The 22,395-nt window shown below is 38.5% G+C and overlaps 2 long non-coding RNA genes across 7 annotated transcripts in view; one reads left to right on the forward strand and one right to left on the reverse strand.

Annotated features, from left to right (window-relative positions):
- The window catches only part of LOC123478661 (uncharacterized), a 61,759-nt gene that overhangs the window by 26,038 nt on the left and 13,326 nt on the right, over window positions 1-22,395 (forward strand). For 2 of the 6 annotated variants that reach the window (XR_008425770.2, XR_008425774.2), the window contains exons 2-7: window positions 2,228-2,297; window positions 2,982-3,215; window positions 3,788-4,016; window positions 4,498-4,666; window positions 6,021-8,211; window positions 10,988-13,492. This is a non-coding gene — a long non-coding RNA (uncharacterized lncRNA). The remainder of the gene's footprint in view (window positions 1-2,227; window positions 2,298-2,981; window positions 3,216-3,787; window positions 4,017-4,497; window positions 4,667-6,020; window positions 8,212-10,987; window positions 13,493-22,395) is intronic. The other 4 variants (XR_008425772.2, XR_008425773.1, XR_008425771.2 and 1 more) reach the window with 4 other exon arrangements.
- LOC123478654 (uncharacterized) overlaps window positions 20,370-22,395 on the reverse strand; it is a 67,108-nt gene continuing 65,082 nt past the window's right edge. Inside the window, exon 8 of the long non-coding RNA XR_011650586.1 lies at window positions 20,370-22,295. This is a non-coding gene — a long non-coding RNA (uncharacterized lncRNA). The remainder of the gene's footprint in view (window positions 22,296-22,395) is intronic.

Genomic DNA, 22,395 nt, shown 5'->3' on the forward strand with positions numbered 1-22,395 from the left:
ATTTCATTCTTCAGAAGCCTAGCGAGGATATATTTACTAATTTGCTGATCTATTCAATAAATAGTATTGAGTAGATACTCTATGTGCCAAGAACTCGTTTAGATATTGGGACTGTAAGAATGAGCAAGAATTTGTGGCTGTCCACGAAGATCACACAATGTAGTAGAAGAAAGGAACACATACTTGCATGCCAAGACATGGCGTTTGGGCCCAGAGAAACAACAAGCAGAATATGGTCGCCATTGGACTAAAGGAACTTTGCTGTATCTTGGGAAAGAAACAGGTAATACCACCTTGATAGGCAGCTTCTCCTTGAAAGAGGCAGCAAGAAATCTGAGAAAAGACCCATAGTTTTAGATTTAGCTAGACTAGGTTTGAATTCTTGTTTTTCTGCTGATAGATGGATGGCCTTGGACCTCAGTTCCCATCCCTCTGAAATGGAGCTAGATACAACTCCTAAACAGAGAGTACACATATGAAATGAAATAATAAAAGCTAAGCACCACACACAGTGTAAGTGCTCAGTAAAGGGAAGAGTGTATAGACTTTACATTCAACATAAACTTGACATTCAGCATTACCTGGGGCCAAGCTTTTCCTCAGAGTTTCTTGTAAGGCTGAAAATTTAGGTGGAGTTAAGTGGGCTGTACGCTGAAGATTGGAGAATTACCAGGTCACAGCTCTAGACAAACCACTGAAGAGAGAGGGGGGTGACACCACTTTCGGGCTAGACTGAACAGAAACCTCTTTCAGCTGCGTGTCAGGTAGATAAAAGGATGTAGTTTCAGTTATTGAGGCTGTTGAGCTGGGGTCTGTAAGAAATTATGAGTACCCAAGACCAGGTCACTTGCATGCCATAGAATTACACGAGTTGAAAAGACTAGGGTGCATTACAAACCACAGTAACAGATGAAATGGGTGTGCAAGTGCTCTGGGAAGTAGACAGAGCTAGTCGATGTAAGCTGTTATTACCATTAATAAGTTCTATCTATCTAGAAAGGCTTAGGCTGGGAAAAATGGATACCATTCAAGTTCAAAAAGCTTGTCTTATGTAGAGCCAAACAAATGGGTAGTCCCTCCTTGAAGAAGCTGACATCTGATTAGTCGTGGAAACCTGTGCTCCAGCTCTGGGAGCCTAGCCAGGTCCAAGAGAGTGGACGGCTGCCAGCCCGGGCAGTAGAGCCGCTGACTCAATGTAACATCAGTCATTTAGGAGCACAGGCAGAAGGTGGGGGAAACAAGTTTCCTTTGCATCAACAGCTCCTGCTTAAACAAAAACAAAATGAGGTGTCTTGGCATTTTCCTTCCAGCACTAGCTGTGCAGTTAGCTGGGGAGGGGGAGCATTCAATCTCATTGACAATGTCTTTGAAAAATACACTATCGTAGATAACCACATTCTTATGCAAATGTGGTGCCAATCTTCAGAGCTCTAATTGATGTGTGTGTGAGTGCGTGTGTGTGTGTGTGTGTTCAATCAGTTGTGCTTGAGGTAGCACTGTAGCCAAGAGGGTTTTTGTTTTGTTTTGTTTTTTTTAAATACAATGAGTGTTATTAACTGGACTCATGGAGACTACGATCCTAAGATGAGGAAACTGTATTACACGAATGTGCTCTGTTCCCAGAGAGCTGAAATAAGAGGGATGCCTCTGCAGTTGCACACTTAACATCCTCAGGATTAATTGATTCAACTCCCTTGACTAACAGTGATACATACTGAATAAAGGGTTTTTTTTTTAAATCCCCCCAAATTTGATTAACCACAAATTTAATTAACTTTGGGGTTTTTTCTAAGTTAGCTGACTTTACATAACAGTAAGGGAATCGTGTGTGTGCACGTGTCTCCAGACTCCTTGATGTTGTGCATGTAGAAGTGTGTATACAGCTGCATGAGATACGGACGGAAACAAGCTGAGATTCTGCAGACATTGCACTTCGTTATTTGGATATTGAAAATCACATGCAAGGGAGAAAGGCACCGAGTTTCAAGTCTCTTTATGAGAAAGACTCAGATACATGCATGATTGCAAAAGGTTTTCTGGGAAAATTATACAGAAAGCAGTTCTCTTGTAATAAGCTTGGGGTGGCCAACATGAATATGATGCAGACCACGCGAGGCAGACAGCTTGCCAGACAGCTTCACACCACGCAAACACATCTGGGAAAGGGGGGTTATGCTCATCGAGGACTGGGTTTTTACATTCTATTTTATTTACTTGTTTGTTTTAGGAGGTCTAATGTAGGACACAGGCATCTACACTTTTGATGAGCTCCCCAGATTGTTCTGGTGCATTCAAAGGTAGAGAATCTCTCTCTTCCTCTCTCCCTCTTTCTCAAACACACACACATAAATATATAATAGAATTAGAAAAAAATTAGAAAATAATTATGAGACAGTGGTTACCCACAAGTCTACTACCCTAACGTAACTACCTGTAGCACTTTGGGGTGTTTACTTACAGATTTTTCCCCTCTGTGTGCAAGGAGTGTTGTTATTTTGTGAGCAGAATTATTAACCGCGTGATTACTGTCAGCTGGATTTTAGGTGGAGGTTCGAGGGACGTCCTTTGTGAGGCTCTCCCCTACTAAACACATGTGCCAGTCGGGAGCATTACTTTCCTCCCTGAACTCTGAAGCCCAATTGCCCTCCTCTGGGATTAAGCTCAGGGATCCGGACTATGTTTGTATGAATTAAGGTGTTGTCTTGGTGAGGTCCATCCTTTCAGTCAGAAAGCATTGAACTTAAAGTAGCATAATAGGGGAGCAGGTGAAGATGTTAACGTGGGTTTATCCACATTTTCCACTGTGATTTCTGTGTTTGTGTATACGGGGGGATCTAAAGCTCTGCATGGAATTCCTTGCCTCCCATGAGTTCATGAATCTCCCCTTCCACTTACACTGCAGGGATATTAAACACATTATTCTGTTTTGATTGAATGTCAGTAAAATTAAATTCTGTCTTTCCATCTGCGGCACCACGCAGGGCCCACCGGCTTGTGGAAGAGGTGGAGCGTGGCAGTGGCGGAAGGACCCCTTCAGGACACTCCTGAACATGCCACTTTCGTAGACAAGATGAATCTCTCCCTTCCATGGCACAGATCTCAACATCTGCTGTCTTTACCTCCCAGACACCCTGACAGGTGTAGCAGTCCTTAAAACAGTGCTTGGAAGGAACATATGGACTGTCGGCAGTGAATAGAGGATAAAACCAAGGAAGGTAGGGGAGGGGCGCCGCTTCTGCTCTCCAGCCTTATTAGTATATTTCAATATGGCTTTAATTTCCCCAGACTTTCCTGGGGGTCTGTCTTTCACTGTCCCACTGACACGCTTGGCACAGAATTCTGATTTTCACTCTTGCCGCCTCTTCCAGCTGTCTCTAACCAGTTTAGCCCCGGCCCTGCCCCCCATCCCCTTCAGGGAGAGGAAAGTTAAATGATGTTAATCTGCCAAATATTTTTGATCATTAGGAGGCCATAAAAATTAACATAACCATCAGAGGAAATTAATTGTCAACGAAAACAAGGTTAGAGCGGGATGCTGAGGATACGGGGAGAGGGGGGAGGGGTGCAGCAGCGGGAGCTTTGATCCTCCTTTTGGTATTGAGAGTAGGGCTGCAGCTGGAGGCACCCCGGAGGCCAAGTGCAGGTCTGCTTCTCCACCCTCAATTATGAGAACAGCCCCAGAATAGCAAGTGATGCAATGCTAAAGCGTAGGGAGGGATACCCTTGATTTCTTCCCTTTTCTCCTCCCACTCTTCTGGGGGAGATTTTGGTTATTTTTTAATTCCAGTTCAAAATAGAGGCTGGGGGAGAAGAAGCCTGGGCAGGCCTCCTGCAGGAAATACCATTAATAATTAATACCCAATAATAATCAAATCCATGGGAGACTCGTTACAAACAACATCGTGACAGACCCGCGGATGGATGCCCGTTGCTTCGCTTCTTCATCAGCTCGCAGGACTGGGTCAGCGGGGATTCGAGCGCACATTAAGCAGTGACAGAAAGAGGATAAATAGCAGGTTTGTTCACGGAAGAGGCTTATTCATCCCTATAGGGTTTTTTTCATTTTAGGTTTATGGCTTAGTGGGGAATTTCCCTTTAATTGGGATTGTAATATAAGGATGGAAACTGTCGACATTTACAAGAGAGATGGGAGGGCAATGCTTCCTAACTTATTTGTTATTATTGCAACACTAGCTCCTTTAGGAGGCTCTGAATAAAGGAAGCCCAGGACGATCAAGCTGATCAGAGACAAAGAGAGAGAAAGGGAGGGGGCGAGGGAGGGAGGGAGAGGGGAGAGAGAGAGAGAGAGAGAGAGAGAGAGAGAGACGCTACCAGCCACAGCACAGGACCCAACCGGAGTTCATGACTCCTTGGAAGTCAGACTTCACAACGTTCAGTGCAATGTTTACACTTGATTATTCAGAGCACGTGGCACATGAATTGCTTTGTTTAACCTTCACAATAACCCTGTGATGTGTTAATAATCCCATTGTCTAGGTGAGGAAACTGAGGAAAGAGAAGTTAGGTATCTTCCCCAAGATCTCCCAGTGAACAAGCAGCAGCGTTGGGATTCCATCCCCAAGAGGCTGGCTGGAAGGTCAGCTCCGACTGCTCCTTTCTTTTGGCTTTATATGGAGATGTGAAAAAGGACGACGTCCACAGCCAGGTAAACACCAGGTGCCAGAGATGCCCAGCCTTCGCAGGCAGGAATTGCCGTCATCCTACCCTGTGTTCTGTGAAATATACAAAAAGTACTAGGGTTCATTGGCCAGCATCCTTACAGAGAGGCAAGCGTGGTCACAGCAGGAAAATAAAATTTTACTCAGATGGTTCATCCAAGGAGAAATTAATACAGGGACTGTGAGGGCAAAACTAAAGAACCAAGTGCAGATTTTCAGCACCCAGGTAGAAGCAACAGCAGCCGTGACCACTAACACCCAATCCTAGGGCGAAGTCCAGCCCTCAACTCAATGAAAACCGGGAAACTTTTCCTTGACATCTAAGCGGAATTCTACAAAGGCAGGCTGTGTAAATATTTGAAGGACCTCTGCAGTTTGGAATTTTGTTACTTTATCTTGGAAGAAAAAATGGAATCAACAAAGAATACTGAAAATAATATAAAAAGTCCAGTAAACCCAACAGCCAAATTTACCAAATAAGAATCCATTAACAAATTTGCTCCCCATCTTTTTTATTTTTAAAGAAACTTAAAGTCATAATAAAACTAAAGACTTAACTCCATCAGCCTAATTTACCTTCCTTTTTGCCACAGGCAGTCACTATTCTGGGGTTGGTGGTACATCACTAGGGTGCTTTTTAGACTTTTAATACCTTCCTTTAATACCTACCGATGTATCTACAATCATATGGATTATTACTCTGTGCATTTTTAAATGTCTTCACATTGTATTTGTATGTGCAGTTTGTATAGAAACTGTGTGTGTTTGTAAGCAACTTGCTTTTTAATTTAACACATTTTAAGTTAATTCATATCATTATGGGTACATTGAGTTTATTTTACTATCTGAATGGCATTTCAGTGTATTATACACTACAGTTTATCCCTCCTTTGTTGATAATATTTGTTTATAATTTTTCTCTGCTCAAAATGATGCTGCAGTAAGCACTCTTGTATATATCTGCATGACCATATTATGCAAGAAATACTCCAGGAGTACAGTCACTGGATTATAAAGTATCCTATCTTTGATTTTATTAGATTGTGCCAAATTGCCTCCCTTTTTATACTTACTAGCACTGAATGATAGTTCACATTTTCCTGCATTGTAGTTTTAATTTACACCTTCTCCTTCTAATTTATATATTTTTATTACATATGAGGTTGGACTTCTTCAATATGTTTACTGGCCATCAGATTGTCGTGTGTATGGACTTCCTGCTTAAATGCATTTTCCCATTTTTCTCTCGGGTGGGCTTTATCTCACTCTTTAAAGGAGGGCTACTTATTCTGGTCACTAATCTTCGTATGCACTACAAATGCCTGTCTTTTCATTATTTAGGACACTATTAGTTGGGAAGGCTTTAATTTCAATGTGCTCCCAGTTGTCCATCCCTCCCTTCTGGTCTACTGCATGTGTACATGTGTGTCTTGTTTAGGAAGTCCCTTCTCTACTGCAACTTTACAAAGGTATTTTCTGTATTTTTTTTCTGAAAGTAAAGTTTGCTTTTTTATATTTAAATGTATCTGGAATTGATTTTAATGGTGTGTGATAGAAATATCATTTATATATATATATGTATATACATTTTTCCAGTGATGATAGCAGTATCTATTAATTACACTACGCTTGCTCCACTAACTTAGAATGCTACTCTTTAATATGCTTTATTTATATAGGCAAGAGCTTGCTTCTAACTGTACTCTACTGTTTCATGGGTTTTCTTTACTATTCCAATACCAGTACCTCATTGCTTTAATTAATATATCTTTCAAAAAGCATTGATAAATATGCACAGTGATCCCTCACACCATAATCGTCTTAGAAATTCTTGGTCTTTGCTCTGTCATCTCAGTTTTAGGGTTAGTTCACCAACTTTCATGAAAACCTCTGTTAATATTACATAATATCTGATATAATTGCTCAGAAATTTTATTTTCATTTGGAGAAAAATTTTATTTTCATGGTACTTGAGTATTTCTACTCACAAATATAGCATAGCTGTTCATTTATTTATTTTATTCTATTAGTAATTTTCTCTATTATACATCTTCTATGTTACAAATATTTTCAAACCACTTATTTCTAGATTACTTACTGTTTGGCACTTATTATAAAGAATCTCTGACAATTTTCACTCTCCATGTGTTTTTTTAAATTACAGTTTACAATCTTATATTAGTTTCAGGTGTACAACACAGTGATTAGACATTTACATTCCTCACAGAGTGGTCACCCTGATGAGTCTAGTGCCCACCTGGCCCCACACATAGTTACTACAATATTATTGACTGTATTCCCTACGCTGTACTTTACAGCCCACGACTATTTTTATCACTGGCCATTTGTACTTTTTATTTGTTTATTGATGATATTTAACAACACTGGTTCTTTTCTTAATTTTTTGTAATTGAGATATAATTGACGTCAATGAGGACATCTTTCTCACTGTTTTTAGAGAGAGGAAGGGAGAGAGAGAAACATTGATGAAGAGAGAAGAATCAATTGTTTGCTTCCCATACACCCAACTAGAGATCACACATGCCCAGACCTGGGATCGAACCCTCAACCTTTCGGTTGTGGGATGAGGAGACCACCAACTGAGCCACACCAGCCAGGACGAGGTTTAGTGAGTTTTGACGAAAGTATTACTTATGTAACATGATGGCATTGAGCACACAAAACGTTTTCATCACTCCAATAGGTTCCCTATGCCACTTCCTGGCCAATCTCCCCTACCGAGCCCCAAGATACCTGTCATTTTGTTACTACAAGAGTTTGTCTTCTCTAGAATTTCCTGTGAATGGAATCATATATGTATACTGCCCTGTCATTTGCAAATCGGTTTTGTACTTTTCACATCTGCTCAGTATTCCATTTATTAATATTTTCTACTCGTATTCCTTCACTACAAAGATAAAAAGAAGAGGCGAGAGCATTTTTATCTTGTTCCTAATCTTAGGGAGGGAAGCATGCAGTATTTCATTAATTGTGAAGTTAGCTGTAAGTTTTTAGTAATGACCTTTATTAGTTTATGGGAGTTCCCGTGTATTCTTAGTTTAGTGTAAGTTTTTATAATGAATGCATATTAGACTGTGACAAATGCTTTGTCTGCATCTAGTGGGATGATCGGATGGTTTTTCTCTTTTATTGTGCTAATAAGACTAATTACATTTATTGCTTTTTGAGTATTAAAAAAGTTAGCATTCTTGGTATTAAATTAATTGACATGAGGCATTATCCTTTGTATGTATTGTTGGATTCAATTTGATAAATTTTATTAAGAATTTTTGTATCTATATTCATCAGATATGTCTGTAATTTCTTTCATGCAATGTTTTTGTCTGATTTTGTAACAGAGTAATGTTGTTCTCATAAAAAAATTGGTTGACGAACAAAATAAAACCAGAAGCATGGATACATGGAACAGACTGACAGATCTCAGAGGGGAGGGGTTGATGGGGGATGGAAGAAATTAGCCAAAGAACGTACATGCATGTATGCAAAGCCCCTGGACACAGACAACAATGTGGTAAAGGCCGGGGGTCTGGAGGCTGGATGGAGAAGGGCAAAGAGGGGGATGGGGCATGTCTGTAATAGTGTCAACAATAAAAAAACATATCTAAGAACACAAAAAATATGAGTTGAGAATCTATCTTTTCTTGACTTTGTAAAAGAAAAGTTTCAATACTGGTATTATTTCTTTCTCAATGTTTGATAGAATTCACCAGTAAATTAATTTAAGATAGTGGGCTTTTTGTAGAAATTGTGAAGTTGAAATGTCAATTTAAAAAAGGAAGCATATATATGGCTAATCTGATGTTCTGTTTTCTCTTCAATCAGTCTCAGTAAATGTTCTCTTGAAGGAATTTGCACTTTTGATCGAGTTTGTTTAATTCCTTGGCATAGAGCTGTTCACAATATTTTCTTAAGATTTGTAGCATTTGTAATAATGGCCCGTCTTTCATTCCTGATATTGGCAATTTGGGCTACTTTTTTATTTTTTACCCATCTACTAGAAGCTTATTAATTTTATTATTTTCAAAGAGACTACTTTTGGTTTCATAATTTTTCTATTTTCATATGATCTCTTATTTCTGCTCTGATCTTTATTGTTTCTTTTATTATATTTACTTGAGTTTAATTCACTCTTCCTTTTCTTGTAAGAAGTTCAGGCATAAATTTTAAAGTGTTGTTTTTAATATGAGCATATAAAGTTATACATTTCTCTCAAGCACTGCTTTAGCTGTGTTCTACAAATTTTTAAATGTGTTTTTATTTTCATTTAGTTCAAAATTTTTCTAATAATATTTATGATTTATTCTTTGACCCATCAGTATTTAAAATTTGTTTAATTTGTAAATACTTGGAGATTGTCCTAATAGCTTTCTTTAATTCATAGCTAATTTAATACTTCTATGAACAAAGAACACACTTGTTCTACCAACATTTTAAAATTTATTGACACTTCCTATATGGCTTAGCATATGGTATATCTTGGAGAGTGATCTATGCACACTAGGAAAAAAATGTATACTCTGCAATTGCTAAATCAAGTATTCTATACATTAAGTCAATTTGGTTGATAGCATTTCTATCTTCTCTATTACTATTAATTTCTGGTTACCAGTTCCATCAACTCTTCAACTATAATTATGGGTTTGTCTATATTTTCTCTCATTTCTGTCCCCTTGGCTTCAAGTATTTTGAGATGCTATTATGATCGCATGTATGTTTTTAATTGCTATATCTTCTGATGAATTGATCCTGTGATCATTATTTAATGCATCTCTTTATTTTTGGTAACATTCCTTATTTTAAATGTGACCTTGTTTGATATTAATTGCCATTTAAGTCTTCTTCTGAAGAATGTCTTAAGCTGTACCTTTTTCTGTTCTTTAACTTTAAGCTTCTCTGTATCTTTGTATTTAAAGTCAGTTTCTAACAAGTTTCATGTAGTTGTATCTTTGTTTTTTATTGAAAATAACCATCTCTGCCTTTCATCTTGACTTTAGACTATTTACATTTCATGTAACTATTGATGTGGTTGGTCATTAAGTCTGTTATCTTACTATTTGTTTTTCATTTGATTCTAATTTTTTTACTTGTTTCTGTTATCTTTTAGATTGATTACTATTTTAAGTACTATTTCATCTTTATTATTGGCTTATTAACTTTTTGTTTTGTTTCAGTGGGTATTCTAAGGTTAAAGTTTGCATTTTTAAGATAGTATAGTCTACTCTCAAAAACATAGCATTTCCCATATAATATATAAACCTTAAAACCAAATACTTCCATTTCTTCCTTCTATTCTTTGTGGTATTATTTTCATATATTTTACTTCTGTATATGTTTTAAACTACACAATATATTATTAGTGCTTTTGCTTTAAAAAGTAAATTTTTTAAAATAAACTTTTTCTAAAGTGTTTGGAATACTTTTAGATTTATAGAAAATTTGCAATGATAATAAAAGGAATTCCCAATTACACTTTACTCAGTTTCCTCTGTTAGCTCCTTATAAAATCATTGGAACATTTGTCAAAACTAAGAACTAACATTATTATTAACTAAATGTAGACATTATTCAGAACTCACAAAACTTCCACTTTTTTCTAAAAAGATATTTTTAGTACGTTTTTTTGAAATAATTAAAGATTTGCATGCAGTTAGAAAAATAAGAAATGAGAGTGAGCCTGTGTACCTTTTAGTCAGTTTCCCCCAATGGTAACATCCTGTGAAATTACAGCACAATATCACAACAAGGGTATTGACATTGATACTGTCAAGAGATGGGACATTTCCATCGCTGCAAGGATCCCGTATGTTGACCTTTTATATGCATATTGCTTCCTTCTCCTTTCCCCCATCGTTAGTCCCCCCAAACCCTGTTCTTTTACCTCTGGCAACTACTCATGTGTTCTCCATTTCCATAACCTGTTATTTCAATGTTGTTACAAAAATTAAATCATACAGCATGTAACCTTCTGAGACTGGCTTTTCACCGAGCATGATTCTCTGGAGATTTATTCAAATTATTGCATGTTTTAATAGTCTGTTCCTTTTTAATGCTGAGTAGCATTCCATGGTATGGATGGATGTACCAATTTGTTTAATCATTCACCTGTTGAAAGACATCTGCAATGTTTCCAGTCTAAAGCATTTATGAATAAAGCTAGTACAAACATGTACAAGGTTTTATGTGAATATAAGTTCTAATTTCTCTGGAATAAATGCTCAATAGTGCAAGTGTGGGGCTTACAAAGTTGCATGTTTAGATTTTAAAGGAAATTCCAAATTGTCTTTCAGATTGGCCATACCACCAGCAATAAATGAGTGATTGAATTAAGACAATGTTAACAACAATGACCAAGTTCTCACAATGCAGACAATGAAAACTAAATCGAGCCTGCCGTCTAGATGACAACTCTTTTAGAACCATGGAAAAGGTGAAAAGCCCTGTCCAGGTGCTCAGTGTGTTGGAGCATTATCCAGTGAACCAAAAGGATTGCAGGTTCAATTCCTGGTCAGGGCACATGCCGGGGTTGACATTTGATCCCCAGGAGGGGCACGTGCCCAAAGCAGCCAATTGATGTTTCTCTCTCATATCAATGTTTCTCTCTCCTTTCCTCTCTTTCTAAAATTAATAAAGTTGTCCTCAGGTGAGAATTTTTTTAAAGTCAAAAAGTATAAAAGGTGAAACAATTTATGTCTTAAATTTGATGAAATGTGGCAAGTATTTTCACCATGGGAAAATTTGACATTCCTACAGTGTCAGAAAGCTAGAGGTGAGGTCTGAGGTCTGAGGTCTCAGTTCTGAGACATGACTGCAGAGAAGACTAAAATGGAGCAGCCAATGAGAAAGAAAAAAAACAAAGAAATTGTGCTTTCTGGCAAGTCAAGGAAGAGAGGGTGACAAGAAGGAAGAAGTGACCTGCAATACCAAGTTCTGCTGAAAAAAATATGATGAGGACTGAACATTGTCCTATTTGTCCTACAGAAGATTCAAGAAATAGAAGGAAAATTCAAACCCAGGCTAGGAATGCTCAATAACCAAGTGTAAAACGCACATCTGACCAGAAGGAAATAAAGGGAAGGTATAAACAGTATACTGCAAATCTATATCAAAGAGCCAAAAGGATGACAGACACCTTTGAAGATTTCTATGAAGAAGAACCTTTAATTCTACACAGTGAAGTGAAACCACCTCTGAAAGTATTGGGAAGAAATAAATCACCGGTGTAGATGGGATACTAATAGAATTATTTCAAGCCATGGAGACTAAATCTGTCAAAATGCTAACAAGAATATGTCAACAAATATGGAAAAGAAAACAATGACCTACAGACTGGAAATGTTCAACACACATCCCAATTTTCAAGAAAGGAGATACCAAAGCGAACAGTAACTATAGGACCATTAATATAATTCCCTGCACACATAATGTGATGTTCAAGGTGATACAACAAAAGCTTCTACCTATACGACGCAGGAAATGCTGGATGTTCACATGAAATTCATAAAAGGAAGAGGCTCTCAAGATCTAATTGCGAACATTCATTGGATATTGGAGGGTTTCAAAGGATTTCAGGAAGTTATTTTATGATTATGAACTACAGTTAAAGCCTTTGACTGAATGGATTATGACAGCCTATGTATTGCTTTAAAAAATAATGTTTCTCAGCACTTGATCGCCCTATGCATAGCTTGCGTTATGGAGAGAAGGCCACTTTCAGGACAGAATATGGAGACAGAATGGTTTCCTATAGACAAAAGTGTCAGAAAAAGTGCATTTTATCTCCCTATTTCGTTAATCTGTATGCAGAACATATCATATGAAAAACTCAGCTAGACCCAGAGGAGTGAAGAACAAAAATTGGTGGAAGAAATATCAACTTAAGATATGCAGGTGATATTATCTGACTGTGAGAAAGTAGCAATAATTTGAAATGACTTCTGATGAAAGTAAAATGAGAAAGTGCCAAAGACTGCATTTGACCATTAAGAAGACAAAAATCATACTTACAGAAAAAATATACAATTCTAACCTAAATAATGAAGATATTGAAATTGTTTAAGATTTGCTAACCAGATTCGGTCATCAATTCCAATGGAGACTGCAGCCAAGAAATACAGAGAAGGCTGCGACTTGGAAGGGCAGCAATAGAAGCGTTAGAGAAGGTCACCAAGAGCAAAGATGTGTCAATAGAGACCAAGGCTAAGATCATCTACATCCTTGTACTTCCAATCACTGGATATGGATGCAAAAGTTGAACGGTGAAGAAAGCTTATAAGAAAAAACTTGATTCCCTTGAAATATGGTGTTGGAGGAGAGCTCCATGGATATACCAGACAATAAGAAAGGGGAATGAGTGGGGCCTAGAGCAAATTAAGCCTGAAACATCTCTGGAAAAAAAAATGACAAAACTGAAATGTTCTTATTTTGGGCATGTCAGGAGAAGGCAGGATATTTTTTGGAAAAAAAATGCTGGGGAAAATAGAAAGCAGCAGGAAAAGAGGAGAACAAATATGAAATGGATTGACTATAAAAGAAGCCCATAGGCATGAGTCTACAGGAGCTGAGCAAGGCTGTTGTGGGCTGGACATTGTGAACATCACTCATTCATGGGGTCAACAGGAGTTCACACTTACTCAACAGTACATAACAAGCATTGGAACCATGGCAACCTTAACAAGTGCCTTCTTTGGTGACCTTAACAAATGCCATTTCTTATGCATAGTAGAGAGAATAACCTGATTCAAATGGTATTAAGAGAGAATGGGAAGAGAGACAGTAAAGACAACTCCTTCAAGGTTGGTGTGTTGACTTTTAGTTGTTTGTTTAATTTTATTTTGTTTTTTCGGGGGAGTTGGAAAACAATGGAAGCAGCTAGAAGGGGACAGGAGGTTAAAATACATTTTTTTATATTGAGAGATTTTATAGTATATATATGCTAATGAGAATGCCCGTAGAGAAAGAAAGCTTGATCATGAAGAAGAAAGAAGGAACACTGTCTTTGCTTAGACATGAAGAAATAGGATCCAGTGAAGTCTAAGCTTCTGTACTATGTCCATGTTGTGCGATTACTTAAAAGTCTAAATTTTTTCAGCTAAGAATTCCTTTATGGCTGGGACCATGCTTCTTTCACCTTGCCATACCCAGCTGCAGCAGAATAGCATGGTGCTCAGTACTGTGCACTGTGGATGCAGACTGCCTGGGTTTGGACCCAGAGTCCGGCACTTGCTTGCTGTGTTCCTGAGTCAGTTATATATAAAATCATCTATAAAGTGAGGATAATGTTATTTACCGGTGTGACAAAGTATGAATGCATATAAAGTGCTTAGAGTAGTCTCTGGCATGTTGTAAATGCACAATAAATGTTAGTTACTGTTACCCAGTATAGAACCTAGCGTGCAGTCCGTGCATTCAGTCCATGAATGAATGAATGTTATTTTAAAATCTCCTTTTAGTGTAATTATTTCCTAGCATAGCCCTCTCTTGATCCCAGCTTTGAACTCTGTTTTCCCTTCAGGTAATATTGTTTAACCTTCACTTGCAGACTCATCTCCTGCTGGTCTCCTGAGAGACCAAATCTGACCTTAGAGAAGGATTTTAGGGGTCTTTAGCTGGTGTTTATATATTTAGATCTGACCTTGTGCAAACTCTTGACCCATTTACGCAAACTCAGTGGGCATCTGCTCTTGTTTTTTTCTCTTGTGCTCAAAACTCCATCTTTCTTAACCATCCTTTCATGTCTGATTGCTTCTATGTCTGTTTCTCTTTCTCCTTTTTGACTCCATGTAATCTGAGCTTGCCTTGCTGCACTTCTGAGTTTGTAAACTGTGCTTAGCTCCACACATAACTTTGGAATGGGCATTAAGTTCCCAGGGATCCCCTATAATTAATGTTCATAATCAATGTAAATAGGCTGCAGAGATTTGCAGCTCAATATGCCACACATAGACCTAATGGGGTCCAAAGGACTACTAGCCCCAATTCTGAGGCCTCTAGGATAAGGGAATTAGGCATCTAAAGGGTTCTAAGAGGGCTAATAAGGCACAGAGGATTAGGTAATTAATGGATCTAATGCTGCCCTGGAAAATGTTGTAAAAGGGATTCTCACCAGTCCTGTTTCTCTGAAGGCAAATTTTTTGATGCAAGATGATTCCCGTTTGTAGGGCTTTCCCTCTTGGGAAACATCCAGGGAGCATATAGCTTTAGTTTGCATTTTCTTATACTTGTGGCCTTGGAAAATAATTAAAGCTTTATCAGCAAGGTGCCACGAAGTACAGTATTGAAGCAATTATCTGGATAATCCACACTGAGGAAGAAGGAAATCTTTATTTCTTGGCTTATATTATTCAGCCTGGTTTTATTTTTGTGATCAGTCAGTAACCAACCATGCAGAAGGAATAAGGCATCTAATAAGAACTTATTAAATATTTGCTTGGATGAATAAATCTTTTGTGCAAAATATCAAGTGATATTAATAGTTTTAGTAATTCTGGCTTGTACCTCAATAATTATGGTTTGCCCCAGAACTTCATATGCACCCTCATCTATTGGCTTGATGAGTTAACGGACAGGGGTAGGAAGGCCACATTCCCTTCCCCAAATGGGCCTTAGTTTACCCAGCTGTGGACGAGAACATAGCTTTCACTGGACGGTTTCTTATAAAATATTTTTTGGGTATGATTTACCAGACAATGCTGCACCTTTACACTTATCTTAACCTGAGCAGTTTAAAACCAATGCTACAATGGCATTTGAGTTTGGTGGGGGTGAAAATCAGGTAACCCCTAGTCTGCCTCCCTGTAGATGAGTTAGTGAGGTGATAGATTGGTTTGTTTCACTTGTCTAAAAGTGTTGTGAAGGGTTGTGTTCAAATCCTTCATGCTTTGGGTCAGGACACTAGTTTATTCTTTTTTTCCTTTTCTTTTTAATTTTTATTGTATTTTTTCCACTACCGCTTAACCCCCTTAAATCCCCCTCCCCAGGACACTAGTTTCTGGGTCCTGTACCTTCTGTATTTCCTGACATTGGTGACTCTGAATTGTAGTTATTATCACAAGACCCTTCATTCTTGACCAAAAACTTTCACAGCTTGAAAGCTAGAGATTTTCAAACCAAGAATAAGAAACAGGAAAGAAGGGCGGGGGGGAGACAAAGTTGATGGACATGGAGTGTCAGAATTTTGAGTTTATCCTCTTTTAAAGAAAACTTTCTATTGTTTTTGGAAAAATATAATTAAAGGTTGACAGATGAAAGCCTGGGTTGATTTGCTTTGTGATTTTTCATCACTTCCTTGACTTTGTTTTATTCACCTGAAAAAGAAAATCATTATATCAACTCACAGGATATTAGTAAGAATCATGTAAAAGGTATGTAAAAGATTTTGAAAATCACTAACCACCTACAAATATAAGTGTAATGTCAGAAATATCTTTGATATAAAAAATCTTGATTTTTACATTGTGGGGCTATCTTAATACCAGAAACTTAGGAAACTAATTCCATCAAAGAATGTGCTGTGACAATATCCATGTTCTACCTTATAAATTAACAAACTTATAAATGAGGGAAGAAAGTAGTATCCTGTGTTAAAATGAATTTTTATTTTATACCAGGCAGGCACATGGGACCTTGGACTGGATTAGCCTTCAGTGTAGCTAGCAAAAAAGTAACACAAAAAGGCATTTTACACAATCAACAAATTATATTTCACAACAGGTAAAAGGTCATCTTCTCTCTCTATTTTCCCCTACCCCACCAGCCATAGCATCCCACAGGAAGGCAGAACCTAGGCCTGGGAACTCCCTGACAGTTTTTTCCTCATAGAACACAGAAAGGAGAGACAGATTCAGGAAAACTCTCTGTTGAGGACCATTTCCTCTCTATATAGCTTACATCTCCAGTCCACCCATTGTTTTGCAAGGCTCCCTGCAGTAACAGAAAGAGCCTCAGTGCTTAGAGCAAGAAGGACTAGTTATAAGAAATCAGCTCTGCTTCTCGCTAGTTGTATGGCTTTGAACAAATCACTTAACCTTTCTGAATTTTAATTTCCCACTTTCTCTAAAATGTGGAAATAAAATCTACCTCCTACAGCTGCTGTGCGACCTAGCTCATTGTCGTTGACTTTAATCCGTGTCTGCCTCCTTCACAGTCCTCTGCCCTGTTGGCTGAGGAGGGCCAAGTGCATTCACAACTACTCCATAGTCTTCCCATTTCCTTCTCTTCTCTAGATACCAGATTTGACAACCAGAGCAAATGTTCCCCAATTATTCCAGTTTTGTTCTCACTAGACACTAGGCAGAACAGTCACAGTCCCCAGTACTCTCTGAGAATTCAGTAACAGTTCAAAGACCCACTGTTCCTGACCAAGCAAAGCAAGGAATGGAGGAAGGGAGGAAGGAAGGAAGGGAGGGAGGGAGGGAGGGAGGGAGGGAGGGAGGGAAGGGGGAAGGAGGGAGGGAGAAAGGAGAAAAAAGAAAGAGAAAGAAGGAAAAGATAAAGGGGGAGAGGGAGGGGAGAGGGCAAGGGAAGTTGATTGATTGACTTTCTAAACTCTGCATTTGGAGACATACTTTTAGTTTTTCTGGAAGGAGTTGGGGACAGGGAGAAACTGAGAATGAAGCATTATTACAGAGAGCCTAAGGGTGGTGAAAGACACAGGGAGAAAAAAAATTGAGCTCAGAGTCTGTTCTTGCTGAGCAGGCTGTATTAGGCAGGCAACAAATTCCCACTGGGTGCTGGGTGCTGGAATAAGAAAGATGCATGAGACTTCATCTACTTCAAGTCTGTCCAATCGCATGTTCTTTGTTAATGGACATGTACTAGTCCACCTCCGTCCATAAGGTAACTATAGCCATTTATGGAGCACTTGAAATGTGGCCAGTGCGGTGGTAGAACTAAATTCTTAATTTATTTAATTTAATGTAATTTAAATGTAAATAGCCACATGTAGCTAGTGGTTGCAGTATCGGACATCATAGATCTAATCTGTTGTTATTAGAATCATAGATTTCTGAGTGCTAGAATAGATAGCAATGATTTTAATCTATATACTCCCTCTTCTGACACTATCAGAGTTACCGAAGTTACTGCTGTTACATAACTAGACCGTGGAGAATGTGGGAAGTGTGAGGACCGAATCTAGCCTCATGGATAATAACTGCCTGTCAAGGGCACTGACTAGGTTTCATTCAGACGTGGCGAATCAGCCTCTGTCTTAAGGATGGCTGTCCAGATTGTGTCTGCCAGTTGTCGTCGTTTGAGGAGCAGGCAGAGCGGACTCCTGCTGCTGTGGTGGTCAAAAGGATTCCTGAACCTTCTGCTTCCTTTGTAAGGGGATCCCTTGCACAGAGCCAATCCTTCAAAAGCTTTTTTTTTAAATGGCCTGTTGAGACACATCAACAACCATTCAACTCTGAGCCTGTCATTTCCAGAGCTGAGGAAAAAGTCTTTAAGGATTAAAGTAAGATTGTAAAGACAACAGAGATTTAATTGAGTACACACTTTAATTGTTACAGTGATGTTAATTATTGTGTGGTACTTACTGAAGTAAGTTAAAGTTTTATACATATTTATGTGGACCAGAAACCCACATTTAGAAAAATAAATGAAACAAACATACAGAGTATGCAAGGCAGCTTTTACAACGCCATCCAGTGCTGCCTTTTCCAGTCTTCTGTCGAGATTCTCCACCCTGGTTTCTGTCCTCACAGTCCTGGCTATACCACTTTTGACCAAGGCAAAGGCCTCTCTGCAAACCTCTACTCCATCCCCAGGCTGGGTCCATAATGAGTTTTACTGTCATAGATCCTGCAGTCAGAGTTCTTGGTGTCTGTTCTAAAACAGTTCGCTGTGTAAACAAATATCAGTCCTCTAGTTTCTTATAAGAATTCCAAATTCTTTGGCCAGCTGTATTACATCTGCTTAGTTCTTGCTCATCTCCTCTATTGGTGGACTGAACTTTTTTTTTCTTCTTCCTCTTCTTCCAGCTGAGAGCTGGGATTTTTCTCTAAACCAAGCCACAATGTTATCATGTGTTTAGCTTAAAGCTTCCCCACATCTTGGCCATGTTTACTGTGGGACTTCCCAGAATGTAGATAGTGACAGCAGCAAAAATAAAACTGGACTTTGCCAGTCCCCTTCCTCACTTCCACTCTTCCCATTACTGCCCTCCCTCCCACACCATATGCTAGCTTAGAACTGGCTCCTTCTCTGCATAAGGCTTCTTCTCTTCCACTTACCATTCTAGTCCTAGCAAATCTTAGTCCCATAACTAAGTCCCAGTGCTAAGTATTTCAGGAATTCTGGGAGCCCACTTCAAGTTGTGCTAATGCTTGACATTCGGTGGTTTGGTACAGTTTGCAGTCAGCTACAAACCCCCCAAAGCCTTATGCCAGGGACTGCCCCATGCTGAGTTACTTCAGCACTTGGAGTGTCTGTGACACTGAAGCAGTAAAGGTCATCCAAAGACAAAATGAATCATTGTTGTGCCTTTAAGACACATTTTCCAGCTCATTACGATAAGACACCTGTTAAATTTTTGTCCCCCTCCCTAGAGATTAAGTCTCCTGTGTGTTATCTGCACTAATGAACCACTTGCTCTTATATCTCTTTTCTGGATGGTTTGTCACTGGCTCTGTCCTGTCCTGTAAAGCCCCAATGACAGTGAGCTGTTGACAGAGTATTAGAAAGAGCTCAGATCTTTAAAGCCAGGGATGTGACCGAGAATTTTTTTCAGTTTTCCAATCTCCATACTCTCTGTGCTGTAACACGATTCCATTAAATCATAAAGATTAGAGCTTGTCAGACCCTTAGCATCTTTCCTCTGATTTGCAAGAATGAGTGTGGGATTTGTTACTAATTCTTGTTGTTGCAGCTACAGAGCAGGCACCATTAACTACAGCTAAGCCATTAACCTGATTGGTATTAATCAGAAGTGTCCCATGAGTCATATTGGTTGGAGAGGCCTGGATGTTTTTCAGTAAAGAGGCTTCGTGAAATCAAATGAGAATTGATTGATGATCCCAGAGTTCAGGTATCCAACTGAAGAACCAGCCACATTCTGAGTATGTCCTTGTAATGAAAGCACTCCCATCTCTGCAGGCAGAGAAAGCAAGTTGGTGCAACTGACCCATCGCAAAGACAGCCTGTGCTTTGAGTTACTTCTTTTCAGTGGGACTGAAGAGAGAGAGAGAGAGAGAGAGAGAGAGAGAGAGAGAGAGAGAGAGAGAAATGCTGAGAAAAGGAGAAATGAACTGGCAAAAAAAGTTTCATAAGTGATCATTTTGGCATCCTGTGTACCACAAAAGGAAGACTTTGGCCCAGAGATGCATCAGCCCTTACAGAATATCTCAGTGGGTCCCGTGGACCACTCAGCCACATGCTTGAGGCAGGTGTCCAGAAGTAGAGTCTCCAGCTAAGGCACAGAAACAAAGTCAAGGAGTCCACTAGGGGATTAAGCCATGACCTTGGTGTCGTAGGCACTGTGTTCTAATTAACTGAATTAATCGACACAGAAGTTACGGACAGCTGAACGGCAACACAAAAAGAGCATTCCTTACAGTTTTTAAACTCTATTATTTCCTAGGCAACCTTATTAAACATTTTTGTTGAATGGCTGCCCTCAAAAAATACTATCATGTCTATGCCATCAAAAGAATGTAGCTATTTAGGTAACTATCCAGATTATTAAGTAACATTTACATTGAATAACTTAAGGGATGTTTTCAGTTAGAAAAAATAAAATTATGCCAGCAAAATGTTTCCCAGAAACTTAACCACGATTAACTTGCCATTCCCGTCACTGCTCAAATATAAATGGTCAAGGTCCAGAGAGGACCCACACAAATATGGTTAGCAGGTCTCCTCTGACCCTGCCTTCCTACAGTGAATTCTCCCTCTTATGAATGCCACAAGATAGAGGTTAGTATTTTCTGGTTGGCTATATCTTGTTTTAAAAAAGGACTTGAGGAAACCCATGGAAATACTCCAAGCAATATGTGGAAATATACACACCAGTGCTATAGTGTGATAATGGAAATAAATGGAGATACACAGACGTAACAAACAAGAATAGGAAAATAAAATAAAATCAAGAACATGGTTAGTGTGCATAATACAGACCAGGAGGTCCTGCAGAGTTGCCAAAAGCATTTTACAAATTTAGTCATTCAGCTGAATTAAGAAGCACAATATTCATAAAATACAAACACTTGTCCCCCAGCAGCTGCATAGTGTTCCTGATACCAACACCTGAAATAAAGGTATGCCAAGGTTTCTACTAAAGGGAGTGGGCGTCTCATTATAGAGCAGGTAAGGTCTTCACCCATGAACTCCCTAAGGGTGTGTAATAATGAATGTCTTGTGGCTATTGCTTTTAGTGTTGATAATACAGGTCATATAACACCTATTGTTCATTCTGGTTTCTGATACTTAACATGCACTACTTGGATTGTAGATTGTGCTTTTTTAGGCCTAGGTCTTGACCTTTTATCCAAACTCTCTTTCTCCTTAAAGTTACATTATATCCCCTTGTATTACCTGAAACAACACAGAGCTTTGAGTGAAGAAGTTTCTCAAAAACGTTTGATTAACCAAGTTATTCATGGATGAACAAAGATATGAGACAGCCATCATTCTGTCTGTTCAATACTTTCCAACTTTTTATTCAACACCTTCTAACTCAAGACCATGGTCCCTTAATTCCCATGGTTACAACGGGTAGGAGCAGCCATATTCAAATATTGAAACACCAAACACTTGACCAAATCCAAAATGATCTGGGAAAGGAGCTAATCTAAGCTATATGAATGAGTGTCCTTATCTTTGGGAATTTGGAATTGAGACCCTGCTAGTCTAGTTAATCCAACTTAACTATTCAATAATTATCCGTAATATCAGGCATTCTTGATATTATTGAGAACATTTTTATCTTCTGAAGAAATGTAAACTGGTTAACTCTATGAGAAATAGAGAAGAAATACTTACAAATGCAAGGAAAAGGAGGAAATGAGAGGCAAAGAGAAATTTTGCAGTTTCTACTCAGTGCTTTATTCTCTGAATAAAGTCCCTTGGTTCCTTAGACATCTGTGTATTTGTGTGATAAAAATAATGTTTTTGTTAAGCTAATTTAGTGAGTCTCTGCTATTCTCTACCAGAAATGTTAACTAATATGATGAACCATGGTCATCTAAGTTGCCAATGATGCTCATTAGCTTATTCAATAGATATGTCATTGAGCACACAGCATTTCTAGGCACTATTCTTTGAGTATGAGACACACCATTGAAAAAAGCAAAGGTTTCTGTCCTTTTCAATGTCACACTACCCCTCCATATGCTTTGCCCAAAGAATTGAGTGAGGTTTACCCAAAAGACAGTATTCAGGTGTATTAGTATGGTTATTTTCAAACACTTGAAAGCTAAACAGATGAAAAGGGACTTGAGCTAAAAAAAATCAGGGAGGCAGAAGCTGCCAAACTGCTAGAGTTTGATAGAAAGAATATTTCTATGTCCAATGCAGTGCTTCTCAAACTTTTATGGATCCTGGTGAATGAAACTTCTCGTATAACATGTTAACTTCAGCGGTTCATGTATAGATCAATACCTAGAAAGGAAACATAGACACATAACACATTTAGAATCTTATAGACTAAGAAGGAAATCCTGTATCTCAGGGTATTTTTATGAAGAAAATAGCACAGACC

This window comes from Desmodus rotundus, chromosome 12, assembly GCF_022682495.2.
Source record: "Desmodus rotundus isolate HL8 chromosome 12, HLdesRot8A.1, whole genome shotgun sequence".
NCBI lineage: Eukaryota > Metazoa > Chordata > Mammalia > Chiroptera > Phyllostomidae > Desmodus > Desmodus rotundus.